We start from the raw sequence: 18,494 nt of genomic DNA on the forward strand, positions 1-18,494 counted from the left end.
CCCTTACAGGGAAATAATATAATATAGCTATAATCTGGAGCTCAGACTAGGAACCTCTGGGTTCCTGAATCCTCTAGATGTTGCTAAGCAGTTAGGCTGGTGGACGTTTGGGTGGGACGTGAGAAAGAATGAAACTGGACAACAAAGATGCCAAGTTATGGAAAGTACATAACTTCTAAATCTGATGTTGTCCATTTCATTCTTCCTCACTTCTGGATCAGAGTCCACAACTACATAATTTCCTGGGTGGCCCTTACGGATGGATATGCCAGAGCACTATAGAGCCAAAGGATGCTCTGATTCTGGAAACAATGTCTAATTTATAGTGAGACACAAATGTATGTGATTTGGACAAGGTTGCTGCAGCACAAATTCCATCAATAGGAGTTCTGGCAGAAAAAGCAGATAAAGTGGCCATAGACCTCGTTGAATGCACTTTTTGAGGACAGAGTAGTTGTATACCCTTTAAAGAGTAAATGGTAGAAATGCAATTTGTAATCCATTTTGGAAAGGTAATATTTGACAATGCCTTGCCTAAACGATAGCATGAGAAAGATATGAATAATTGTTCAGACTTTCAATGTTTCTTTGCCCTATGCATATAGAAACACAATTGCCTATAAACATTAAGGAGATGTAATGTATTCACCTTTGTTGGAATGGTTTGGGAAGAAAAAAAAGTTATTTATTCACCAAAACGTTTCATCTGTGTTGTCCATTTTCATTCTTCCTCACTGATGGGTCTAGGATCCGATCCTTGGATCCAGCTCTGCCATATTTTCTAATCTTTGATCCCAGTCTCAAGCTCCTCCCTCTTCCCATAATGCACTGCCCTTTCCCTAACTCCTCAGATCAAGCTTGCTGCCTACTGACTTTTTTTAAAAGCATGACAGGTGAAGAGAAAATTAAGGCTCAAACCTGGAACATGAAATCTAGTTTCTCTATCAAGCAAGATCCTTTTAGGATTATAGAGACAGAACAGAAACAGAAAAGACAGCGTCTCAAACCAGGAACATAAAGGTTCCATTATCATCCAAATATCCTTCCAAGATTTACAAGGCCGGGAATGGCTGGGAGGGAAGGTGAGGAAGAATGAAAATGGACAACGCAGATGAAACATTATGGTGAGAACATAACTTCTTTATCTGACGTTGTCCTTTTCATTCTTCCTCACTGATGGCTTAGAGTCTCCAGCAATGTAGTTCTTGGAAGGCTCTCAAAGGAGGATATGTTGGAGTACTGTCAAACTAATGGAAGGTCTGTTTCTGTAGACAATGCCCAACTTGTAACGTGTCCCGAAGGTAGGAGTCTTTGACCAAGTGACTGCAGCAGAGATATCATAGTATCATAGCTAGGTGCCCTGGGAGAAAAGTAGAAGCATTAGCCATAAATCTGGTAGGATGAGGCAATTACAAACCATTTTGGGGAAAACTTAATCAGTAATCTATTTGGACAGTGTAATCTTAGAAGACTGCTTAACCAAAGCGGTTAGGGGAAAGAGGAGATAAACAGCTGGTCAAACTTTCTGTACTGAACAATCTCAAGCAATGTGAACAGAATGCATATGAACATAATGCATATGAACCTCAAAAAGATGTAACGAGTGTTAACCATTATTAGAACATTTGGGAACAATAAATGGCAATTGTGGGATGATTAATATTTGCCTCTATAGCTAGTATGGTTAAAAAGGATGGATAGGTTCGGAGCGGTATCCTCCCTTTATGAAAAATAATATAAAGAGGTTTTGCAAACAAGGCCTAAGGCTCTAAAATTCACTTGTCAAGGTAACTGCTACCAAGAGAAAAGTTTTCCATGAGGAAGTTTCATATCCCAATCGCTTATCAGTTCAAAAGTTCCCATTTCAGTCCCTAAAAGAGAACCATAAGATCCGAAGGAGAACTGGGTTCTCTCACAAGAGGTCTATCAACCAGATTCCTTTCAGTAAAGCTTTGCTTAATCTGGATTTCATAAAGGAATGGGATTCATTTCCATAGTGAAAAATCAATATAGTTGCTAACTGAAACTTAACAGTGGAGAAATCTTGCCTTTTCCTAAAAAGAGGTTAGGAAGTAAAAGAAACGATGTCAGAAGTAGAAGTTGAAAAATAATTAATGTTCTGATTGGAAGCCCATGTGAGTAAAGTCTTCCATTTGCTTCATGAATGTATATGTGGAAATTTTTGTGAAATGAAATAGATTTGGTTTTTAAGCTATGCTTTTGGATTTATCAGCAGACCTAATAATGCCACAAACATGGGAAATGTAGCTGGACCATTGTACTATCACCAGAAAAAGAAAATAACCATACGGTTTGCTAAAAGCTATGGGAAAAAGGAATTATTGATCTCCAGCAGGTGCGCAAGAAGATCCAAACTGAACTGTAGAATCCCTGAAGAATGTCTCACAAGAAACCAGGCAGGAAAGAGAGAGAGAGAGAGAGAGAGAAAAAGAAGAGCCACACCTGACGATGCCAAAAGGGAGCTATGAGATAAGAGAGGTTCTCGCCTGCTGACTTTATGCAGAAACTTGGAATCAATGGTAGATGAGGGGTAGACATGCAGGAGACCTCTCAGGAAACCTAACAACGTTAGGAGAATCGCTCCCATGTCAGGGGTAATTACAAGAGATGTATGGTTTCCAAGGAGGAACCATGTGGTTGGATCATATTTCACTTAATATGCTCTCCAACCATCTTTGAGACTAGGCGTTCGTGAATACTGTATCCGACAGAGCAGGGAAGAGAACGGCTTGCTCATAAAAATGTCCTTCTAATAGGTTAAGCAAAGAATATAATATTTTCACAAAATGGGAGTGTAATACAAGAGAAGACAGACACTGGTAAACAACAGACCTTTGTATCGTCAAGACCACTGATGGATACATATGAAAATATGTAGCTAGAAGAGCTGGAAAAAAAAGGAAACTGACGACTCAATGGTTAAAAAAAATGGAGATTTCACTGAATACGACATACAAAAAAATAGTAAAATCTACACCTGGTTACCAAGGAAAGGACTAACGTAAGTCGTAAAAGAAAAGTGAAAATCTGGTTAGTAGAGGCTGACATCTAGTTGGGGCAGTAAAAAGCCAACCATTCGCTATGGAAAAGGTAGCTGGGATACTACTAGTCTCATGGAGTTGTCCCGACTGCCCAGAATTAAGTAAATAGATAAACACCCTGGGGGCTGCATTGATTGTAAAGAACAATAATCTGAAAGGAAGTAACTGACTCCCAGTTGAAAAAGTGGATGACTTCCAGAATGGTTATTCATTCAGTGTGGTATTGTGCATCCTAGAAATGTATGGAGTACACTCATTCAACCTGCACGTAAGCAGCAGGACAGACTGCAGTAAAAGGTCTCCGGAACTTCGACTTCTTACACACTGATAGACATCAGTTAGGTTTAGTATTGGTCTCAGGATTCCCATATTCATATATATATATATATATATATATATATATATATATATATATATATATATATATATATATATTTGGGACCCCAAGCATCTGTAACAACAGTACTACAGTTCAGATGGAAGGAGCTAGGACCTCCAAAAACCTCAAGAGGTGAACAGTCAGGCAATGCTTCAGTATGCTGATAAAACTTAACAGAAGAGGAGTATTTAGAAAGTACAGTTTTGTACCTACCATAAATGTAGATGTTCGAAGATCCACATTGCTGCAGTCATAACCTGTGGGTAGTCCACTGTCCTCGGTCGGCCCGAATACCAAAGTGTTAGGCTGGCGTCGGTCATGGTCGCTCAGATCTGACGTCAGTACGCCGTGGTACTAAAGCGCATGACCGACGCCATATCCTCAGTCTTTCTTGCCCCAGATGTCAGAAGGCCCTAAAAAGAAAGGCCATAACCAAAAACAGAAAACCTCCAAACACCCATGCACAAACAATATTTACAAACCAAACCACACAAGCACTCCAAACTACAGAGGGGAAGGAGGGAGGGTAAATTGGACTGCAGCAATGTGGATCTTCGAACATCTACATTTATGGTAGGTACAAAACTGTACTATGTTCTTCATCTCACATTGCTGCAGTCATAACCTGTGGGTAGAATCCCAAAGCAAAGGAAAAGGGAGGTTGGCAAAATCATAAAGCATTGGGAGCTGCTAACATGCCCTGTAAAACTGCAGTGGCAAACCCAGCCCTAGATTTGGAATAAAGAGGGAGATGATAATGTTTAGAAAAAGTGTGCACTGAACTCCAAGTAGCTGCCTCCAAAATATCTTTAGTAGCTACACCCTTAAAAAGCAGTAGAGGTGGCAGTAGCCCTAGTGGAATGAGGTCTGATTCCAGCGAATTTCTTTACCATGATGAGAATAGCAAAAGGCAATACAATGTCCAATCCACTTAGAAATAGTTTGTTTCGAAACAGGTTTCCCCTGAGAGCCCAAAGCAAAAGAAACAAACAACTGTTGAGACTGTCTGAACCCTTTAGTTCTGCTCAAATAATAACGCAACTGCCTGTGAATATCCAAAGAGTGCAAAATTTTCTCCCCTTTATTTTGGGGATCAGCATAAAATGTAGGCAAATGAATAGACTGGTTCAGGGCCACATTTGAAACAACTTTAGGCATAAAAGTAGGGTTAGTACGCAGGGATACCCTATCCTTATGAAAAATCAGGAAGGGTTCAATTGCCATTAGAGCCTGTAATTCAGATACCCTTCTAGCAGACGTAATGGCCAACAAAAAAGCAGTCTTCCAAGACAAAAACTTTAACTCAGATGTAGCTGCAGGTTCAAAAGGAGGTAAAGTAAGTTTTTCCAACACAAAATTGAGATCCCAGGAAGGAGTAGGAGCTCTACGTGGGGGTCTTATGTTCTTTGCCCCTCTAAGAAATTGCTTAAACAAAGGATGAGAGAATAAAGGTGGGTCACAGTCATAATGAGCAGAAATGGCTGCAGCATGAACTTTTACAGAGGAGAAAGACAAACCCTTGTCTAATAATTCTGTAAGATACTGAAGTGAAACACTCAAATTAGGCCCTGAAACATCAAAGCTCTTTGCTTTGCTCCAAATAAAAAATCTCCTCCATTTATCAGCATAAACTTTCCTTGTACTAGGCCTTCTGGCCTCCAAAATGACATTCAAAACTTGTTGAGGAAGCTGCGACCCTCCAGGTTTTAGAACAGAATATGCCAGGCTGTCAGATGCAGGGACTGTATCCTGACATTGAGGAAATGATTGCCTGCCTGGGACAAAAGGTGTGGAATTGATGGCAAAGGCCAAGGAGGCTCCCGTACTAAACTCCTCAGTAGAGGGTAGCAGTGCTGCCGTGGCCAATCTGGAGCTATTAGGATCATGGAGGGCTTGTCCTGTCTGACCTTCAAGAGCACCTTGGGAAGGAGAGGCAGAGGAGGAAAGGCATAGACGTGAAGAGATACCATTGTAGCTTCCTCATATGCAGTTTGGCATTGGGAAGCACCAGAATACAAGATGCCATGAACCCCAAGGCTTGAAGGACTGTCCTTGCAGTCAGCCTGGACCGTAGAGACAATTGTTGAAAGTAAAGCGTAAGATTCCTTTGCTTGTCCGGGGTCAAAAATGCCATCTGAGAGGCTGTATTCAGTCTCACACCCAGAAAGCACATGTCCTGAGAGGGTACTAGACTGGACTTTGTTTCGTTCACAGAATACCCTAGGCACCTTAACACTGCCATAACATACCGTAGATGCTGAAGTAGCTTGTCTTTGTCTTGAGCAAGAATCAGGCAATCGTCCAAATAAGGATAAATTTGTATTCCTTTTAACCTTAAGAAGGCTATCACCGGAGCCAGAACCTTTGTGAACACCCTGGGCGCAGTAGATAAGCCAAAGGGCAATGCAGAGAACTGATAATGTAAAGTCCCAGCCCGAAAACGCAGGAATCTCCTGCAACTGGGCCTGATAGGAATATGAAGATAAGCCTCTTTGAGATCCAGAGTTACCATCCAGTGATCTTTGCCTAACAGAGGCAGAAGTTGTTGCAAAGTCAACATTTTGAATTTTGGGATGTCCAGGTATGTGTTGAGGATAGACAAATCCAAAATTGGCCTCCAAGTGTTTCCTTTCTTTGGTACAAGAAACAGGCGAGAATAAAATCCTAGGCCCACTTCTGACAGAGGGACCTCCTGTATAGCTCCCATTTGAAGAAGTAAAGAAATCTGTTTGTGAGCCTCCGCCCTTTGCTGAGGAGGAACGTCTGGCATGCCTTTGAAAGGAGGCAATGTGTGGAAATAAAACTTGTAGCCTCGGTCTATAATGTCCAACACCCATTTGTCCTAGGTGACTAAAAACCAATTTTGACTGAAAAGTGCCAACTTTCCTCCTAGAGGAGCTGCCAGACAGGAAGGATCTGGCAGCTGAAGATGCAGGTCATTGGGTCTGCTTACGAAAGGACTGGCCCCTGCCCTCACCTGGAGATTGTGCAGGGGAACTCCACGTCCTAGGCCTGAAAGAACCCTGAGCTCTGCCCCTACCACGTCTAGATCTGCCCCTAGACTGTAAATCAGAAGAAGGGTAAGCCCATCCCTTAGTAGGCCAATTTCTGCTAAACTTAGGGGTCTGCAACTGCAAAAAATCCTTAACAGTCTGCATAGACTTAGCTTTGTCTTCCATTTTCTTCAAGACTGATTCCACAGGAGTACCAAACAAAACTTCAGACTGAAGGGGAGCATCCAAAATTTGAGCTTTAACATGCTCTGACAAGTTCTGATCCTTAAGCCAGGCGTGCCTACGAATAACTGATCCAGTGGCAGCCACCCTGGAAGAAGCCTGTAAAGCATCAAAACCACACTGCAAAGAATGCTTACCCACCTGATCAGAGGCATGCACCAAATCCTGTAATTCCTTACACTCTATGCCCTCTGCCAAAGCATCTACCTTAGATTTTAACTGAGTAAGGAGAAAATTCTGGTACTTCAGCATATGAAACTGGCAATTCAAAGCCCTCATTGCTAGAGTGGAAGAGGTATACACTTTTTTACCCCACCTATCCAAAGCTCTAGAATCTTTATCCATAGGAACGGGATTCTTTACAACAGAAGCCCTGACACCCTTAGGTCCCTGGCTAATAGTTTCTGGGTCAGCCCTAGGGCTCTTATACAAATATTTATGAGCCTCTGGTACCCTGTAATACCTATCTGGTTTAACCGGTGCAGGAGGCAAAGAATCTGGATTAAGGGAAGCCTCAGAGAAAACATCCTGAACAACATCCAAAACAGGAGGTATAGCCAAGGGCCTATGTTGTGGTAAAAACAAAAATTCCCTAAGCCTCTTTCGGGAATCTGAGAAATCCTGACCTTCCCATTTAAAATGTTCCCTCATAGAATGCAGGGTTTCTTAAAAAGAAAAATCCTCTGGAGGAGAAGCAGAAGGACTAGAATCCTCTGCGTCTGAATCAGAATAAGGAGGAAAATCCTGAATGTCTTCAGCCGAAGACTCTGAGTAATCTGAAGCATGTTCCAAACTTTCCACCTCTGGCTCCACCCTAGGCCTCTTATCTGGAGGGGGCATAGAACCCCTGATTAAGCTAATCAAATCTTCTGCCATTTTAAGCATGTGTTTCTTAGGCACAGAACCTGCAGAACTAGGACTGACACCAGAGGAAGACAAACCAGGCCTGACCTTGGAAGGCACCTTAGAGACAGAAGGGGAAGGCCTAACTACCTTATGCAAAGAAGGGAGTACAGTAACCTGAGAGGCCCCCTCAGCCTGACCCGACTCCTGAGAGGCCACATCTTGCAAGATTAAAGGCTCCCCCTGAGACTCAGCCGAAACCTCGGCTGGATCCACAGATTCCACCGTAGTTTCCAAAGAACCGGCGTCTGGAATGGACGACTCATCCTGCTTGGACTTTAACGATTTGTCCTTGCGCTTCTTAGTGGTAGCGGGCGTCGGAGGATCCGACGGCATATTGTAATTACACCGCTTACCGAAGACAAGTCTAGCTCAATCTAACCTACGTTTAATGGTGCGCTTATTAAACCTAGCACAAAAGCGGCACCCGACTACGTCGTGCTCAGGCCCCAAGCAAGAAATACAGAGAGAGTGGTAATCCCTATGAGGTATCTGTTTCCCACAAGAAATACAATTATTCACTTTTTCTGACATCCGGATTTAACTGAGGCAAGAAAAGACAAAAATATTCCCCAACAGGGTACTTAGCCCAACTTGGTTTTCGGTCTGAAACTCAGAATACGAAAATTTCAGGGCCTTGAACGGCACTTGCAAACGCTGCTTCTGCTTCGGACCATGCGGCAAGAAAGACTGTGGATATGGCGTCGGTCATGCGCTTTAGTACCACGGCGTACTGATGTCAGATCTGAGCGACCATGACCGACGCCAGCCTAACACTTTGGTATTCGGGCCGACCGAGGACAGCGGACTACCCACAGGTTATGACTGCAGCAATGTGAGATGAAGAACATCCGTAGAGTTGCGGACCTCCTCTGCCTCTGTGGCAATGCCTATAGTTGAAGAAATCACCCTTTGTCCTTGGAGGAAGCATTCTCGAATGGATACTAAAGCAAACCAAAGGAACTGTAGCCTCATTTTCTTACCACCTCTAAGAATCCTTAGAATGTATGTCAAGGGGAGAAAAAAGGTTTGATTCTGGCTGTAGCCAGAGTTCTGCACTGTTTGTTAGCTACCAGTGAGAGTAACCTTCAGTGATACCCTGAACAAAGAGGAGTTAGAAGAGAAAAAAAATTGCATCATAGAGGCCTAACTCAGAATGGTTTAGTCAGGGCCGGTTGGTTGTGCAGCACCCTTCGTTGAAAGGGGTATGACTCTCTTCGAAATATAGGAGGGGCAACGGAGCTGAAAGAGTATCAAGGTACCACCTCACAATCCCTAAGATCGAGAGGTGTTTGCAGGTAGAAGGCGACCTCATCATGAAATTTTCTGAGGTGAACTCACACTATCCAAATTTGTCCAACATTCCGGACTTACTGTTGGAAAAGAGTAATCTTCACTAATGTATAGTGGGACCTTGAACACCAGCTCCTGCGCAGTGACATCTGTCACTACTGCAGCATCTAGTAGAACTCCAAGTCTCCATAGATTGTTGAGGGAAGGGGACATTATGGTAGAAAGTTTGGGGAGTCCCATGGAGGAGTCAGAACATCTGCTCTCAACAGCTGCACCCCAAAGTTTGAGGGAAAAAACACCAAGGAATGTCCAATCCGAGAGAAGCCAACTCCCCGCCACCAAAAAACAAAGGGGTGACTGACAAAGGAAGAGGAATCTCCCTCTGTCCCCAACATACCACAGCCTCCAGGAAGGAGGACATAGCCCGACCCCTAACTCAGCACCAGGGAGGAACAGAGGACTCTGCAGAAGAGGACCCCATGGGGGCAGAACAGATTCAGGGACACTGACGCTGAATCAAATCTGAGGAACCAGCACTCCAGGATTAACCCCCAATCCAAGGGAACCAGTCCAAAGTCCAAAGAGGACTCCGAGGAAAACAACAAACTCAGATAAGCCACCAGAGCAACATACACCTGCCGAAAGATTCAAAGACGGAAACTCGCATGCTGTCACCATCTGGTGACTTCAATCCGAGTAGGGCAAAAAAAATCTGGACACTCCACTAAAATCTGGACAGCTTTGAGGCACACTCTTGACCCCCCAGGGCAAAAACTCTGGAGAAAGCCAGACAGAATGGGGGGACAAAGGGTTTGAAGACAGGGACACGTTCCCAAACATCACCAGAATGACAGAATTTATTTTATTTATTTATTGGCATTTTTTTACTGGGATAGTCCGCTGGATCGTGATGAGCCCATTTTCAGTGGAGGCCCGGGAAGAAAATCTTCACAAGTAAGGCTGATACAGTACAATTACAATACAATTTACAATACAAAGAATAAATCTAGAATTTTAAGTAGTACAAAATAGATATATAGAGCATGTTGGACAAGTTTGAAAGTAGATATAACATATAACATTATGAAAAAAGTTGCAATAACAAGTTAATAAAACTGTATAGAAGTGAGAAATTAATACAGTGAAGAGTAGATAAGTAGCAGTATGCAGAAAATAGTTGAAAAGTCAGAAGAGTAAAATAAATAAATAAATGGAGATTAGAGTTTGTCAGAAAGTGAAAGGGCAAAGGGATCATGAAATAGATAGGACAGGGGAAGTGGGAGGAGTACAAGAGTAAAGCAGGAGTGAATTAGAGAGGGTAACTAGTTGAGAAAATGAGGGGGGGGGGACTAGGTTATGGGAAGAGGAGGTGCAGTACAGTTGCAATTCCAGGTAGAGTAAAGGTGAATATGAAGAGCTTGTTTAAAGGCACGGGAATTTTCAGTAATGCGGATACTTAGGGGAAGAACTTGTCTTAGCATGCACTTGACTTAAATTTTCAGATCCAGTCAGCCAGTAGTTTAAATCCTCTGAGTTTCAGAGCATAGCTGAATTCTTCCTGCAAGGCAGTGAGGCTATAAATATAGATGACACAAGGACCTGAATGCCAACTGGTCAATTGTCTTCAAATTATTTGCCAGGAAATCACACATTTTATGAGGAACAGACTAAAAAATGCAATGCAACTATCCAGACACTGCAAAGATGTGGACAGTTTGGAGGCATGAGGCCCAAAGTAACAAACGCAGTCAACCACTGGATCAGAAGAGTGCCTCAGATCCAAGGAAAGACCTGTCAGTCCAGTAGCTCTGGATCGGTAAGTGCCAGATCTGAGAAATGTCCAGTTCTCAATGAATATCTGGGATCTACCAAATCCCAGACCTAGGATCCGAAGAAGAGGAGAAAGGATGGTCTAATTGATCGGATCTGAGGTGGAGAAAAAAATTAGGATTCAAAAGAGTCTTTGGATTCCTCTGATGCTCGAAGGGTATCCGATACCTTGAGTCTGCAGTAAAGTTTCAGTCAGTCAGATCCGAAGGCTTAGGAACTGATGACGATCAGCAGACAAGTGGGAAGAAACATTATGGGACTGAACCCATTATATCTGAAGGACCATGGATCTGAAGGGAATCGAGTTGTTCAGCTCCTTTCTTTAATGGGGGTGTGAGCCCTGGCAGAAACCAGTAACAACCCTGAGTGAAAAACTCTCCTGTGAGACAGTCCAAAAAAAAAAAAAAAACAATCAGGCAAGACCAATCGCAGTGGTTTGGCTCAAGAGGGGCCAAAGCCCATGCATAATTCTCATGTAAAACTCAAAGTCTGTCATGATCTTTCTGTAACAAGAATCAAATCTTGTAAGGTAGGTAATCGTGTGCAAGCTATTAAAATACCTATCTAATAACAGCCCAGAAAAAACACAACTTTACGAAGCAACGGACCAAAAATATGAGCCAAAAATCTGGAATCTGTACAGTTGATAGGCATGAGTCCAAGACATACCTTGTGCCTTCTCAGAGCAACAAATCACCACCTAAAGAAAAGACAGCACAAGTTTACAATAGCATGAGACTTTTAAGCACAAATAAAAGGACAAAAACAAGAGTGTGTGCCAGCACCCCCTAAACCCTGATATGCCAGTGAATCACAAACCACGGGAGTAGATCAACATAAGGCAAAAAAACGGGGTATTCTGTGAAAAGGAAGACGGTAGATAAAAGTCCTTACCCCCTTTAACAGCAAAAACCTAAGCACCAGAATCAAAACCAAAAAAAAATAGTTATGTACTCACCATATCATTCCATGTGTGTTGCCCATCTTCGCCTTCATTCTTACCAGGTTGGGTTCAGATCCCATTTTCAAGCTCGAGGTCTCCTGCTAGCTCGTGGCTAAACCCTATCCCAGCCTGCACTAGAACCATCTCCAGATATTGTTTGCCCTTTCCCTGCAGTAACTAGATGCTACTGAAGAAGGACATAGGTCAACGGAAAAACCAATTGAATAGACTCTGTCTTCTAGGAGTTAAGAAAGGAGGGGAAGGAGGTTGGGATGTAAGAACGAAGGTGGACACATGAGGGGAAGGAGGGTCGGATGTAAGAATGATGGCAAAGATGGACAACACACATGGAACATTATGGTGAGTATATAACTTCTTTATGTGATGATGTCCTATCTCGCCTTCATTCTTACCAGGATGGGACAGCGTCCCTAGCACTTAGAGTCTTGGATGGCTCAAGGGAGAATATTCTTCAGAATCGTGGAACCAAGAGGCCCTATTCCTGGAGGCCAAGTCGACGTTGCAATGAGTGATAAAACTATGTGGTTTAGCCAATGTTACTGCTGCACAAATGGTATCAATTGGTAATTTAGCCAAAAAGGCCAAAGAGGTTGCAATGACTCTTGTAGAATGGGCTTTAATTCTTCCTGAAAGTTCCTTATCTTGAGACTTATATGCATATATTATACAGTCTGAAAATCAATTAGAAAGTATGACCTTAGAAACAGGAAATCCATTCTTTGAGTCTGAAAAGGAGATAAATAACTGATCAGATTTCCTAAATTCCTCAGTTCTGTTTAAGTAAAAACGTAATTGTCTATGTACATCTAGTTGATGTAACATGCATTCTGCTTTGTTTTCATAATTTGGGAAAAAAACTGGTAATTCTATAGTTTGGTTCAAATTTACCTGTGAGGTTACTTTGGGCAAAAAAGGGGTTTGCGTGTAAGGACCTCCCTATCTTTATGGAAAAACAAATATGGGGCTTTATTTGACAAAGCTTGCAACTCTGACACCCTTCTAACTGAGGTAATTGCTATCAAGAAAACTTTTTTCCAGGTCAAGAATTTTGAATCGCAAATAGATGCTGGTTCGAAGGGAGGAAAAACAATGTGGGAAAGGACAAAATTCAAGTCCCATGGTGCTGGAGGATTTCTGATAGGGGGCATTAATAAAAAGGTACCCTTAAGAAAGGCTTTGCATAGCTTATGAGACATTATACTGGAAGCCGAGTCTCCGAAATGAAAATTGATCGCTGCTAGTTGAACTTTGATAGTAGTTGCAGCAGCACCTTCATTGAACAGTTTTGTCAGAAAATCCAGTATAGAGCTGACTGGAGCAAAAGAGGGGTCTATATTATTATGTGTAGCCCATAAGGAAAATCTTTTCCATTTGCTTTTATATATTTTCCTTCTTGAAACCTTATGAGAAGATATCAGAATGCATTGACTGGAGAGGACAGGTTTGGAAACCTGGCTATGGTTGGAAATGGAGCAGCCAAGCTGTCAACTTGAAGGTCTGAAGGGACAGATGGAGCACTCCCAACACACGAGTCAGAAGTTCTGGAATTGGGTCCAGAATCCAGGACTCTTCTTGAAGATGAGGCCATAGGAAGGGGAACCAGATTTGACAAAGCCAGTATGGGGCAATGAGTATCAACTTCCTTCCCAAACAATTTGCTTTCTAGAGGACTTTGGGAATTTGTGGAAAACTGGGGAAAAAAGCATAGAGAAGGCCTGGGGCCAATCATGAACAAGTGCATCCCTTGGTGGCTCCCCTGGAGGGGGATAAGGGCAAAGTAGCTGCTGCATTTTCATGGATGTCACAAAGAGGTTGCAGCAAGGTTGGCCCCATTTTCTGAAAATCTTTTCCGCTACTTCCTGATATAGGGACCACTCGTGAGGCATCAGAATCTCTCTATCGCTCTGCTGAGTTTGTCCGCTATCACGTTGGATTTCCCCGGGATGTGCTTTGCAACCAGAAAACGTTGGGAGGAGGTTGCCAATTGCCATACTCTCAGGGCCTTTCGATAAAGGGGGTAGGATCTGGTTCCTCCTTGTTTGTTTCTGTACCATACAACTGACATGTTGTCTGTATGGATTGCAACAGTTCCCAGAGGGAGAGAATCCTGGAATGCTGCAACGCTAAAAGCACCGCTCTCATCTCTAAGACATTGATGTGCAAGTGAGCCTCGTGATCCTGCCAGGTGCCTTGAACTGTTCTTCCCAGATGATGCCCCCCACCCTATCTGAAAGGCGTCTGTGGTCACTGTGGCCAGTGGTTGGGGAAGAACTAATGGTCAACCTAGAGTCACATGAGTGGAGTAAAGCCTCCAACAAAGGTTTTCCTGCAAATTTCTGTAATGATTATTTTGTGAGACATTGGTAGTTGTTATACTGACCACTGAGTGACTAGCAACCACTGAAGAATTCTCATGTGTAGACATGTTAGGGGAATTAAAATTATTGCTGCTTCCATGGTTCCTAGAATTTTCAGAACCATCTTTGCTTGGACTTTTTTCCTTCTCAAAATGTACGTGACCTGATGTTTTAGCACTCAAATACTTTCCAGGGGAAGTCTGGCTGTCATTTGTGATAAAGCTCAGATGGTGTAGTGGTATGTTGTCTGACTCTAGTGCAGAGAGTCCTGGGTTCAAGACTTGTAAGGGCTGATTATTGTGTTGTTAGCAGCACAACAGGTAGAATACTTGCTTTGGATACAGAAGGCTGTGGGTTCTACTCCCACAGTATGTACATGAATTGCTGATATGATACTGTGTTGTACTTTTCACATGTCCCAGAGACCTCAACCTCATTACCACAAAGAACAGAACATGTTGGAGGAACAGGTTTATAATCCAGAGACTGCCCATGCTTTGGAATAAACTTCCCGTACATGTCAAGCAGTGCACCTCACTGGCCCTCCAAGAGAAATCTTGATGAGTGGATGGGAAATAGAAAGTTCACCCCAGGGATCACTCCAGTGGCTCTACTTGATAGAGGCACTCTAAACTAACATCGGGCGGCATGATGCCAGGGCACTTCTATGGGCTAGGCTTGTAAAGGCTCCAGGGTCATTCGCCTAGTACACACCTATGCATCTAATTCTGCCCCTATAAAAACCACATACTGAGAGGGCACTAAGGCAGATGTCTCATACTTTATTGTAATGCCCAGGTGAAAACAGAGTTGCCAGACTGCATCTCTGTCTTTTATTAGCAAATGCTTGGTTGTGGCGGTTAAGAGCCAGCCTAAGTATGGAAACACCCTGAATCCTAGACATTTCAAATGAGCTGCTACTACTGCCATACATTTGGTGAACACTCTGGGGGCTGTAGTGAGGCCAAAGGGCAGAACATGAAATTGGCAGTGACTGGCTCTCAGCCGAAAACATAGATATCTCCTGGATTGCCTGTCCATTTTTATGTGGTAGTACACATACGGGGGGGGGGGGGGGTCTATCAAGCACATCCAATCATCTTTTCCCAGGAATGGGAGCATCGACTGCAGTGTCACTATCCGGAACTTGGTCTTTTTTATTGATTTGTTTAGAATGCTGAGATCTAATACTGGTCTCAAGCCCCCTGTTTTCTTTGGAACTAAAAAGAATCTTAGCAAGTTCCGGATCCTACTTGGTCTGCAGGGACTTTTTGGATGACTCTTTTGTCTAGCAACTTTTGAATTTCTAGTGTTGCTTGTTCCTTTTGACTGGGTGGAACGTCTGGAACTTTTCTGATTTGAGGGGCTGGAAGAGAAAAAGGTATGTTGCAACTCCTGGATATGATGCTTTGTACCCATTTGCCTTTTGTCAGAAGATGCCAGGCTTCCAGGTACAAAGATAAGCAACCCCAGACTGCCTCCAGAGTTGAACAGTCGGGCCTCCATTCAGGAGTGCTGAAAGGGTTTGCCAAAGAAAGATTCTCTGTCGCCCTGACTCTGAGGACCCCCTCTGCCACAAGGTCAGCGTATTCCATTATTACCTTCCACTCTGCCTCTGGGAGAAGATTCATCACGCATGTCCTGAAAAGATCTCTGAGATTTTCTGAACCACATTTTATCACTACCTTTCTGACCTTTAGGGTAAGGTCTATTAGGCATGGAAAAAGGGACTGCTACAGCAAACAGAGTATTTTCTTCTTGTTCACACCTGGTGTGTGTGTCCTTCACTTTGGGCCCCAACAAGGATGAGCCATCAAACGGGGCATTTATAAAAGAAGACTTAAAGGGCTCTGCAAAGTCACATAAGCGCATCCAGGGATGTCTCCTTAAGGAAATTCTGGAACCCGCAGCTCTACTGGCTTCATCAGCTATTTAGAATGCGAGTCCCATGGAGGCATTGACAACAGACGTTAAGGTAGCAAGTTGAGAAGATACTTTATTTGCAACCCCTTCATCTAATGAACCTTGGAGGGTATCTCCTAGCTCTTTCAGGAGATCCCTTTACAGTCTTGTAAAATGAGTGAGGTAATTTAGCGATCTAAAAGAAAAAGCCACTGAAGAAAAAATGCACTTTCCATACCCGTCCATCTTTCGAGATGCCCTGTTTGGTGGATGGACAGATGAAGATGTCTCTGAGAATTCCTTCTTGGTGGCTGCTGCCACAACCATAGCATCTACTGGGACTCCCTTGGTTAAAAAGTCCTTATCTGAGGGGGATGTAATAAATTTGTTTGGCCTCCTAGGAACAGGTTCCACTGAATCTGTAGACTCCCATGCCTTTCGAGAAACTAGGACCGTACGTTTATCAAAAGGTGGTGACACCCAAGAGGTGGAAGGATGAGATCCAAAAGCTTTCAGGTAAATGGACTCCTCAGCAGAAGGGGTGGTGGACTTCCAGCTGCCGCTCTGTTTAAGAATTTCCAGGATGTCTCCAAAGTAGACATCATCAGAAGGCGACTGTGGGGACCCTTCAGCTACATCAATGTCCATGTCAGAAGTGGTGACTGTGGGGACCCTTCAGCTACATCAATGTCCATGTCAGAAGTGATGGACTCCTCCGGGGAGTCTAAGTGCTTCCTCTTGCACAGCTTCTTTCAAGGGACTTCCTCAGAGGGTACTCTGGGGAGGTTTTGGAAGAGTGGAGGGTATCCTGTGGGGCATCCTGAGGCCTAGGATCTGTGCGTCCCTGTGGATGCAAGGCTAAAAAGGCAGAAACCCATGCTTTAGAGGGAGGAATGTCCGGAGATAATTTTGGAGCTGTCTGTGGAGACAGCACCCTACTCATTACCTTGAAAGCTCCATGTCCCTGATCCAAAGAAATCCCTGGATCTGAAGAAACCAACAGATCCCAATAACCAAGGACGATGGACCTGAGGCTGAGGTAGGAGCTGTACTCAACCTAGCCAAGGCCCTAAGCGACAATGTCAGATCCAACACTGTCCGATCTGACTTGCTCTCCCAAACCCGACTAGAGAGTGCCGGTTCCTAGACTCCTCTAGCTCCGATGGAGCCAAGGATGTCCGAGCCTTGGTCGGATCCGAGGAACCTGAGGGTAGGTCTCGGATCTGATGGTTCCACAAGCACCAGCTCCAGATCTTCTGACTCTGGAACCAAGGGTTGGATTGGAGGAGGAAATGGAACAGAAGACGATGATGTCGGCTGACCCGAAACCCTTGGGGTCAGATTCAACAATAACTTGGCCAGCGCTGGTGTCTTTAAAAGCCTCTGCACCACTCGATCCACATTATCATCTGACAGGCTCCTAGAAGACTAAGTCGAGGAGGTGGGAGACGTAGACCTATGTAAAAGTGGAGGTCTAAGCATAGGGGAGACTGGTTCCAAGGTAGGAGACTAGCTGCATAGCTCAAACTCAATAGGCACCAAAACAGAAAGTATCGGACCAAAATAATCTTTGTCGGACCTGATAAGCTTTGGATCCAAGGACGACATTTTTTTACTCTTTTTTTTTTGAAGGTTACAATAAAGTGGTTGAGGAAAATCTTTTCCCAGATTTATCTGATTTGTCAGACTTAGAGAAGGGAGACTTGTCTGATTTGGTTGAACCCGGACCTTTTTCAAGTGCCTCAGAGAAAGTTTTTTTTTAAGAGTCCTTTTAATATGAATTTGTTTTTCCTCTCCAGGAGGGCTCTATGATTAAAAGCGCGACAAACAGAGCACGACTCCTAGAGATAGATGGCCCCAAGCCAATAAACACCTCACTGGCCCTCTTCAAGAGAAATCTTGAAGAGGGGATGGGAAATAGAAAGTTCACCCTGGGGATCACTGCAGTGACTCTACTCAATAGAGGCACTGGGAACTAACGTTGGGCGGCACAATGCCCAGGGCACTTCTATGGGCTAGGCTTGTAAAGGCTCCAAGGCCATTAACCTAGCACACACCTATGAACCTATGAACATAATGTGTGTTTAGCACTCTGGGCATTTTCTTTCCGCACTACTTTCATTTTTTAAAACCTAGTAGTTTAGTATCTTTACCAGACATTTAGCAAGGAAAAATAGAACAGGACAGAAACTATATATTTTTTTAATACTATAACAATAAAGGTAAGCTACACCCTCTAACTTAAACGAATGAAGCTGTCCAATAACGGAAAAACAGAGAAAAGAAATAGGAAGAGACAGAGCCCTATAAGTTAAACGGACCCTGTCAAAAACTAACAAAAAATAAGAGACAAAAGCCCAATAACTAAAACGGGCTAAGTCACAGTTCTCTAACTTAAACGAACTGTAACAGTAATCTAGTCGACAATCTAGTATACAATAAAGCCGGGAGAGGAAATAACAGGACGAAAACGAAAGATGACGGCCCAGAACAAGAAACCAACACAACAGCGACAAGGGATAGCTAATTACACACACAAATTAGCAAAAGGTCAAATAAATTGTTTAA

The 18,494-nt window shown here is 43.4% G+C and overlaps 1 protein-coding gene across 1 annotated transcript in view; it reads right to left on the reverse strand.

The window, feature by feature from the left end:
- The window catches only part of KIF14 (kinesin family member 14), a 2,369,812-nt gene that overhangs the window by 1,939,224 nt on the left and 412,094 nt on the right, over window positions 1-18,494 (reverse strand). The window lies entirely within an intron of this gene.

Source organism: Protopterus annectens, chromosome 10.part0, assembly GCF_019279795.1.
Source record: "Protopterus annectens isolate FY-2018-M chromosome 10.part0, PAN1.0, whole genome shotgun sequence".
Taxonomy (NCBI): domain Eukaryota; kingdom Metazoa; phylum Chordata; order Ceratodontiformes; family Protopteridae; genus Protopterus; species Protopterus annectens.